This window comes from Oncorhynchus keta, chromosome 20 (assembly GCF_023373465.1).
Source record: "Oncorhynchus keta strain PuntledgeMale-10-30-2019 chromosome 20, Oket_V2, whole genome shotgun sequence".
Taxonomy (NCBI): Eukaryota; Metazoa; Chordata; class Actinopteri; order Salmoniformes; family Salmonidae; genus Oncorhynchus; species Oncorhynchus keta.
Genome location: NC_068440.1, coordinates 30,521,413 through 30,531,595, shown reverse-complemented (window position 1 = coordinate 30,531,595; position 10,183 = coordinate 30,521,413).

The following is a 10,183-nucleotide window of genomic DNA, read 5'->3' as shown; positions in this document are numbered from 1 at the left end:
CCTCTGGCAGTCTCTATGGGGGTGCCACAGGGTTAAATTCTCGGGCCGACTCTTTTCTCTGTATATATCAATGATGTTGGTCTTGCTGCGGGCGATTCCCTGATCCACCTCTACGCAGACGACACCATTCTATATACTTTCGGCCCGTCATTGGACACTGTGCTATCTAACCTCCAAACAAGCTTCAATGCCATACAACACTCCTTCCGTGGCCTCCAACTGCTCTTAAACGCTAAACCAAATGCATGCTTTTCAACCGATCGCTGCCTGCACCCGCATGCCCGACTAGCATCACCACACTGGATGGTTCCGACCTTGAATATGTGGACACCTATAAGTACCTAGGTGTCTGGCTAGACTGCAAACTCTCCTTCCAGACCAATATCAAACATCTCCAATCGAAAACCTCATCCCCAACCTCATCTCCAACCTCATCCCCACAGTTTTTATTTATTTACTTTTCTGCTCTTTTGCACACCAATATCTCTACCTGTACATGATCATCTGATCATTTATCACTCCAGTGTTAATCTGCAATATTGTAATTATTCGCCTACCTCCTCATGCCTTTTGCACACATTGTATATAGACTCCGCTTTTTTGTACTGTGTTATTGACTTGTTAATTGTTTACTCCATGTGTAACTCTGTGTTGTCTGTTCACACTGCTATGCTTTATCTTGGCCAGGTCGCAGTTGCAAATGAGAACTTGTTCTCAACTAGCCTACCTGGTTAAATAAAGGTGAAATAAAAAAATAAAAAATAAACTGACAGGAAGCCCAGTACTGAGATGAAGCTCAGGCAGGTAGTAGGCTCCGGTAGATCCTGGCTGGCTGGCGGATCTGGAAGATTCTGGTTGACTAGCAGATCTGGAAGAGACTGGTTGACTGGCAGATCTGGAAGAGACTGGTTGACTGGCAGATCTGGAAGAGACTGGTTGACTGGCAGATCTGGAAAAGACTGGTTGACTGGCAGATCTGGAAGAATCTGGTTGACTGGCAGATCTAGAAGATCATGGCTGACTGGCGGATCTAGCTGCTCTATGCAGACTGACAGCTCTGGCAGCTCCATGCAGGCTGACAGCTCCTTGCAGACTGGCAGCTCTTTGCAGACTGACAGCTCCTTGCAGACTGACAGCTCTGGCAGCTCCATGCAGGCTGACAGCTCCTTGCAGACTGGCAGCTCTTTGCAGACTGACAGCTCTTTGCAGACTGACAGCTCTGGCTGCTTCATGCAGACTGACAGCACTGGCTGCTTCGAACAGACTGACATGTTTGACTACTCCATGCAGACTGACAGCTCTGGCTGCGTCATGCAGACTGACAGCTCTGACTGCTCCATGCAGGCTGACAGCACCCTGCAGACTGGTAGCTCTTTGCAGACTGACAGCTCTGGCTGCTTCATGCAGAATGACAGCACCTTGCAGACTGACAGCTCCCTGCAGACTGGCAGCTCAGGCTGCTCCGAACAGGCAGGAGGCTCCGGCAGCGCTGTAGAGGAGGAAGGCTCTGATAGCGCTGAACAGACAGGAGACTCCAGTAGCGCAGGAGGGAAGGAAGGCTCTGGCTGTGCTGAACAGGCGAGGCGCACAGAAGGCCTGGTGCGTGGTGCTGGAACTGGTGCTACAGGATTGAGGACACGCACAGGAAGCCTGGTGCGGGGAGCTGCTACCGGAGGACTGGTGTGTGGAGGTGGCTCTGGATAGACCGGACCGTGCAGGCGCACTGGAGCTCTTGAGCACCGAGCCTGCCCAAGCTTACCTGGCTCGATGCCCACTCTAGCCCGGCCAATAGGAAGGGCTGGTATGAACCGCACCGGGCTATGCACCCTTCCAGTGCGCTCCATAGCATAACACGGTGTCTGCCCGGTCTCTCTAGCCCACCGGTGAGCACAGGGAGTTTGCGTAGGTCTCCTACCTGGCATAGCCGTACTCCCATTAAGCCCCCCCCCCAAGATTTTTTTTGGGCTGCTTTTCAGGCTTCCATCCGCGTCGCCGTGCTGCCTCCTCATACCAGCGCCTCTCCGCTTTAGCCGCCTCTAGTTCTTCCTTGGGACGGCAATATTCTCCCGGCTGCGTCTAATATCATCTCCCAAGACCAGAAGTCCTTATATTGCTGCTCCTCACAATTAACAGGGAGAGTAGGCTCAGGTCTGACTCCTGACTCAGCCACTCTCTCTCTGCGTCCTCCCCCAATAAATATTTGGGGGTTACTTTCGGTTTTCGCTCTGCGCCGCCGTGTCTTTCTTTTCGACTCCATTCACCTATAGCCCTCTTCGCACAGCTCTAGCGAATCCCAGGCGGGCTCCTGCACTCTCTCTGGGTCGGCCGCCTCAAATCTCCTTCCACCCTCCTCACTATCCCTTCCACCCCCCAATCTCTCCCTGTCTTCACCATGTTCTGCCTTGCTTCCCACAGCCCCCGTTTAAAGAAACTCATGAGAAGCCAGAGCAGAAACCTGTCCCTATCCGTCCCTCTCGCTCTCCCTACACCCCTCTCTAACCTGGCCCACGTCAATACAAAATCCCCCTTTACCAAACCTAACAACACCCGTGCCCTAACCCAAACTACTCTGGCAAAGGCACAGTCCCAAAAGACATGGCGCACAGTCTCCTCCCTGCCACAAGAGGATCTTGGACAGGTGGGGGATTGCACCAAACTATACCGGTACAAGATGGAACGTACCGGCAAGCACTTATGGAGGCTCAACCAATTCAGGTCCATGAACCTGTTGTCCAGACCCCGCGCCTGCACTCCCTCCCAGACCACTTCCGAGATGCCCACTACAGGCGCCGGATTCCCTGCCTTTCTGACCTCCTCGTACAGGTGCCTGTGATCTAAACCTACTCGGGCAACTTCAACCTCAGGGTGCACACGCAGCCACTTGGCCGCATGACCAAAGTGCCACGGCAGCTGTTCCACCCGAGGACCCGTGTTAGACCACACCATTATGCTTCTCGCCTGATACGAGAAGAACACCCGCAGGAGGTAACCGGACGGGTGTATCACTGGCTGAGCAAGCTCCGTTAACAAGAAAGAAACAAAAATTGTGTCCAGCTTGAGGGGGAAATGTGGTACCCCCCTACCTCCCTCCCCGATGGGACAGATCATGCGTGCCCTGGCGACCCACTCGCACCTGCCACTCCACATAAACTGAAACACAAGCCTCACTAGAGGCCTCCTCAGACAAGGCGGCAATGGGTAGATGTATGCCAAATACAAAAGAGACGGCAACACATCCACCTTTAGGACCAGAACTTTGCCCATAAAAGACAAATACCTAGCCTTCCACATTGCTAGCTTCCTCTGTACCACTGCGATACACATGTTCCAGTTTAGCGTCGCTGAGCCGGAGGTCTCAAAATGGACCCCGAGAATCCTCAGAGCCCCCTCACAGAGAGATAACCCCCCAGGCACATCCGTTCTACCGCGCCATCTTCCGAAAAACTTGACGGAAGACTTTGCATGGTTCAGAACTGCTCCCGACGCTCGGGTGAAATCCCCAAAGATGGCAAGGGACCTTGTCAGGCACGAGTCCTTGCACAACAGCAAGGAAGTGTCGTCGGCGTACTGCGTCATCTTAACACGCAGCCCACCACTTCCAGGGATCAGCAAGCCTTCCACCCCTGCGTCTGCCCAAATGGCAGCCCCCAGAGGCTCCATGTACAGAACGAAGAGGAGAGCCGAGAGTGGGCACCCCTGCCTGACCCCCGACGAGAGGTCAAAAACGTCACCCAAGTGACTATTTACACTAACTCGGCACCCCGCTCCGACATATAATGTACGAATCCATCCTATAAACTTCTCCCCAAATCCTAATCGACCTAACTCTGAATAAAAAGGATCTATTTACGCGATCAAAGGCTTTCGCCTGATATAGCGCTGCTACCATTATCTTCAACCCAAGCGATGGAGTCCCTGATTAACTGTAGGTTCCATCTAATAGAGCGGCCCTCTACCCTGCACGTCTGATCCTCATGGACGACGTAGGGAAGGGCTGTGCGCAACCGGTCTGCTAAAACCTTTGCTAGTAGCTTGTAATCTACACACAGCATGGTCAACGGCCACCAGTTGCCAAGGTCTGTTACTTCCCCCTTCTTATATAAAGGTGACAGAAACTAGCTCCCTGGTACACAGAAAATACCCGAGCTCTGAAGCAAGCTTCCAGAAAATTGGAACGGAAATGGCGCCACACCAAACTGGAAGTCTTCCGACTAGCTTGGAAGGACGGTACCGTGCAGTACCGAAGAGCCCTTACTGCTGCTCGATCGTCCTATTTTTCTAACTTAATTGAGGAAAATAAGAACAATCCGAAATTCCTTTTTGATACTGTGGCAAAGCTAACTAAAAAGCAGCATTCCCCAAGAGAGGATGACTTTCACTTTAGCAGTGATAAATTCATGAACTTCTTTGAGGAAAAGATTATGATTATTAGAAAGCAAATTACGGACTCCTCTTTAAACCTGCGTATTCCTCCAAACCTCAGTTGTCCTGAGTCTGCACAACTCTGCCAGGACCTAGGATCAAGAGAGACGCTCAAGTGTTTTAGTACTATATCTCTTGACACAATGATGAAAATAATCATGGCCTCTAAACCTTCAAGCTGTATACTGGACCCTATCCCAACTAAACTACTGAAAGAGCTGCTTCCTGTGCTTGGCCCTCCTATGTTGAACATAATAAACGGCTCTCTATCCACTGGATGTGTACCAAACTCACTAAAAGTGGCAGTAATAAAGCCTCTCTTGAAAAAGCCAAACCTTGACCCAGAAAATATAAAAAACTATCGGCCTATATCGAATCTTCCATTCCTCTCAAAGATTTTAGAGAAGGCTGTTGCGCAGCAACTAACTGCCTTCCTGAAGACAAACAATGTATACGAAATGCTTCAGTCTGGTTTTAGACCCCATCATAGCACTGAGACGGCACTTGTGAAGGTGGTAAATGACATTTTAATGGCATCGGAACGAGGCTCTGCATCTGTCCTCGTGCTCCTAGACCTTAGTGCTGCTTTTGATACCATCGATCACCACATTCTTTTGGAGAGATTGGAAACCCAAATTGGTCTACACGGACATGTTCTGGCCTGGTTTAGGTCTTATCTGTCGGAAAGATATCAGTTTGTCTCTGTGAATGGTTTGTCCTCTGACAAATCAACTGTACATTTCGGTGTTCCTCAAGGTTCTGTTTTAGGACCACTATTGTTTTCACTATATATTTTACCTCTTGGGGATGTTATTCGAAAACATAATGTAAACTTTCACTGCTATGCGGATGACACACAGCTGTACATTTCAATGAAACATGGTGAAGCCCCAAAATTGCCCTCGCTAGAAGCATGTGTTTCAGACATAAGGAAGTGGATGGCTGCAAACTTTCTACTATTAAACTCGGACAAAACAGAGATGCTTGTTCTAGGTCCCAAGAAACAAAGAGATCTTCTGTTGAATCTGACAATTAATCTTAATGGTTGTACAGTCGTCTCAAATAAAACTGTGAAGGACCTCGGCGTTACTCTGGACCCTGATCTCTCTTTTGAAGAACATATCAAGACCATTTCAAGGACAGCTTTTTTCCATCTACGTAACATTGCAAAAATCAGAAACTTTCTGTCCAAAAATGATGCAGAAAAATTAATCCATGCTTTTGTCACTTCTAGGTTAGACTACTGCAATGCTCTATTTTCCGGCTACCCGGATAAAGCACTAAATAAACTTCAGTTAGTGCTAAATACGGCTGCTAGAATCCTGACTAGAACCAAAAAATTTGATCATATTACTCCAGTGCTAGCCTCTCTACACTGGCTTCCTGTCAAAGCAAGGGCTGATTTCAAGGTTTTACTGCTAACCTACAAAGCATTACATGGGCTTGCTCCTACCTACCTCTCTGATTTGGTCCTGCCGTACATACCTACACGTACGCTACGGTCACAAGACGCAGGCCTCCTAATTGTCCCTAGAATTTCTAAGCAAACAGCTGGAGGCAGGGCTTTCTCCTATAGAGCTCCATTTTTATGGAACGGTCTGCCTACCCATGTCAGAGACGCAAACTCGGTCTCAACCTTTAAGTCTTTACTGAAGACTCATCTCTTCAGTGGGTCATATGATTGAGTGTAGTCTGGCCCAGGAGTGGGAAGGTGAACGGAAAGGCTCTGGAGCAACGAACCGCCCTTGCTGTCTCTGCCTGGCCGGTTCCCCTCTTTCCACTGGGATTCTCTGCCTCTAACCCTGTTACGGGGCTGAGTCACTGGCTTGCTGGGGCTCTCTCGTGCCGTCCCTGGGGGGGTGCGTCACCTGGGTGGGTTGATTCACTGTTGTGGTCGGCCTGTCTGGGTTGCCCCCCCCTTGGGTTGTACCGTGGCGGAGATCTTTGTGGGCTATACTCGGCCTTGTCTCAGGATGGTAAGTTGGTGGTTGAAGATATCCCTCTAGTGGTGTGGGGGATGTGCTTTGGCAAAGTGGGTGGGGTTATATCCTTCCTGTTTGGCCCTGTCCGGGGTGTCCTCGGATGGGGCCACAGTGTCTCCTGACCCCTCCTGTCTCAGCCTCCAGTATTTATGCTGCAGTAGTTTATGTGTCGGGGGGCTAGGGTCAGTTTGTTATATCTGGAGTACTTCTCCTGTCCTATTCGGTGTCCTGTGTGAATCTAAGTGTGCGTTCTCTAATTCTCTCCTTCTCTCTCTCTCTCGGAGGACCTGAGCCCTAGGACCATGTCCCAGGACTACCTGACATGAGGACTCCTTGCTGTCCCCAGTCCACCTGGCCATGCTCCTGCTCCAGTTTCAACTGACCTGAGCCCTAGGACCGTGCCCCAGGACTACCTGACATGAAGGCTCCTTGCTGTCCCCAGTCCACCTGACTGTGCTGCTGCTCCAGTTTCAACTGTTCTGCCTTATTATTATTCGACCATGCTGGTCATTTATGAACATTTGAACATCTTGGTCATGTTCTGTTATAATCTCTACCCGGCACAGCCAGAAGAGGACTGGCCACCCCACATAGCCCGGTTCCTCTCTAGGTTTCTTCCTAGGTTTTGTCCTTTCTAGGGAGTTTTTCCTAGCCACTGTGCTTTTACACCTGCATTGTTTGCTGTTTGGGGTTTTAGGCTGGGTTTCTGTACAGCACTTTGAGATATCAGCTGATGTACGAAGGGCTATATAAATAAATTTGATTTGATTTGATTTGATTTGACAGCACACCAACAGCCATTGATCCCCCCGGGACCCCCGTCTCAAGGATGGCCTTCAAGACTTCGAGGACCACTGGTCCAAGTATACCCCAAAACTTGAGATAAAACTCAGCCAGCAGCCCATCCATCCCAGGCACCTTCCCTTTTCCCATCCTCCTAAGAGCGCTCTCAACCTCTTCTAGTGAGATCTGGGCCTCCATCACTTCTCTAATGTCCTCCGGCAACCGCCTGGACAAGTGTTCTGAAAACACATTTCCCTGCTCTACATCTATTTCCCTTTCCTTAAATAAACCTTGGAAATGATCAGTTGTCACCCTGACCATATCCTCTGGTTCTCTAACTATACTACCATTTTCTTCCCTAACACCATGCATTACCTTCCTACTCTGTCTGGCCCTAACCATCTTAAAGAACATAGCAGAACAAGTCTCATTATGTTCTAGAAAGCCACCATGCGCACGCTCCAGGAAAGCTCGAGCTCCCCTGCATTACCACAAAAGAATCCTCCACTTTTACCTCCCTGTGCCCACACAAAATCCCTACCCCCGATGAGTGCACCCCCCAATACCCCAAACCGACTCCCCCTTGTCCCACTCCCTCTTAAACCTACTAACATCCCCTCCACCCCTCAGGTGAACCTCCTGTAAAAAACAAAAATCAAACCCCACACCCTCCAAATAACTAAAAACCGCCCTCCTCTTAACAAAATCCCTTAAACCCCTTACATTTAAACTAACAAAAGTAAAATTAGACCCCATGAAAAAATAAAAACATGTAATACACTCAAATTCTAAACCCAGACAGAAAAAAAACAAAAACAGGAGACTCACCCGATGCTCCCCTGCTCTATATCTACTGGTGAGAACACCATCCGTACTCCCGACACCCGCCCCTCTTCCTCCATCTCACCATCCCAGGATGCAGGAATAGTGTTTGGCTCCGGGGTGCCCTGCACCCTGGGTCTACCCCCACAATCCTCCCCCTCCCCAGTGTTGCAGCTGGTTTGGAAAAGAATCGGGGAGGCTGAGTCCCCAAACAAAAAACTCCCCACCTCCTCCTGTACCCAGTCCTGAGTCTTGTTAGGTGTGTCCCCACCCAACAGAACTTGAGGGCCTGGGGAAACCAGCAGCAACCCAGAGGTTTCTCCCACCCCCATCACTCTCTTGGCCATCCCCTCCCTCTCACTGCCGGCCAATCGCACCCTCCTCTTCATTCTCTTCTTTGGTGATGGCGGCAGTGGAGAGATACCACCCTCCCCCCCCCCCCGCCAGCTCCTCCACCATACCCCTCATCTCTTCCACCAGGGCACTTTCCCCACAGTCCACTTGCTCTTCCACCGTCTCCTTCTCTACCACTCCTCCCTCGCTTTCTTCTCTCTCATGCTCCTCCACTCGGTTGCCTTCTTCCGTTGCTTTTCCTGGTTCTCCTACTCCCGTGCCTTCCGTTTTCTTCTCTCTTCCATCCGCCGCTTCTTGCTCCTCCTCCTTCCTTGTGGCCTTCCCCTCTGGACCTGTACTCTGGTCATGAGGCGTGCTTCCTTCCCCTCCTCTTCTTCCCCCATCCCCCGCCCCTGGTCCCCCCCAGCCGCAGACGCATATGACCTCTGACGGGCCGGGCACCCCCGCCACAGGTGTGCTGACGAGCCACACCCATGGCACATCTTAGGCTTGTCACAATCCCTCGCCGCGTGTTCCTCAGATCCACAAAATCTGCATTTTCTTGTGCTGCACGAGGCGAATATGTGACCGTAGGCCATACAGCACCTGCAAAATGGGGGCTGACGTGCATAAAACAACGTCCCCCTGTCAGCCCCTAGGGAGAACATAGCAAGAGGATGGAGGTAGCCACCATGTCCCTTTGGGTCCTCTCTGAGGAGGGCCTGGAAGCCTCTCCTCCCATTCCAAAACCCAAGGGAGTCTTTGAGGTGCCTTGCTGAGGAGACGTTATCCATGTATCTCCCCAGAAAAGCCCTCACCTCTTCGTCCTTTAACGTAAGGGTTGTAAATGTTGACAGTTACAACCCTAAAGTTATTCTTCGCCAGGCTTGTTATTTCATAGTGGCACATCGGCCTCTCACCTCCCACTGCTCTTGCCCTTCTCAGGATATCATCGTGTTTTTCCTCTGTATATAGTGCCACGTCGTATGCTCCCTCCAACGAGTTGCCTTGGAAACAAAACACGTCCTTCACCGTCAGCTTTAGAATCCCCATCAATATTATCCTTCCAAAAGTTTCGCGTCCTAAAGGCTCCAACTCCTTTTCCTTCCAAGCAAACCGAATCGTGTTGGCCAGCCCAATCCCAGGGACCGACCGTGTTGATGTATTTAGCACCATCTCCGCAAGGAGAATGGCGCTCGTTCTCTTCTTCCAAAACAAGTAAAAAAGAAAAACCAAAGTGACCGAGCCTATCTGGTGAAACTACACAGAGACAGGAACAATCACCCACAAAATACAAAGCGAAACCAGGCTACCTAAATACGGTTCCCAATCAGAGACAACGAGAATCACCTGACTCTGATTGAGAACCGCCTCAGGCAGCCAAGCCCATAGAACACCCCTACTCAGCCGCAATCCCAATAATACAAAATCCCCAATACGAAATACAACAACATAAACCCATGTCACACCCTGGCCTGACCAAAATATTAAAGAAAACACAAAATACTAAGACCAAGGCATGACATGGTGGGGGTGAAAGAAAGGCTACAAGGTTGTTTTATGAAACTCCACATGAGAAGATTTATTAAACTTTTGTCATGTCTTAGATGGTACAGAGCAACACTGAAAACAAGAAAAATATGCATGTACTGATTCTGCTGCCCAAACTAATATTTACACATTAAATAAAAATGCATGAGTGTGAACAGAACACATTGTTAGTTTCTGTTGGTTTCTCAACAGAAACTTTAAAGTTAGGGTTCATGTCAAAACATCAAAATAGATTGGAAATGTCATGTTATTGTATATTGGGTGGGAATGTACCTGCAGTTGTGTCAGTA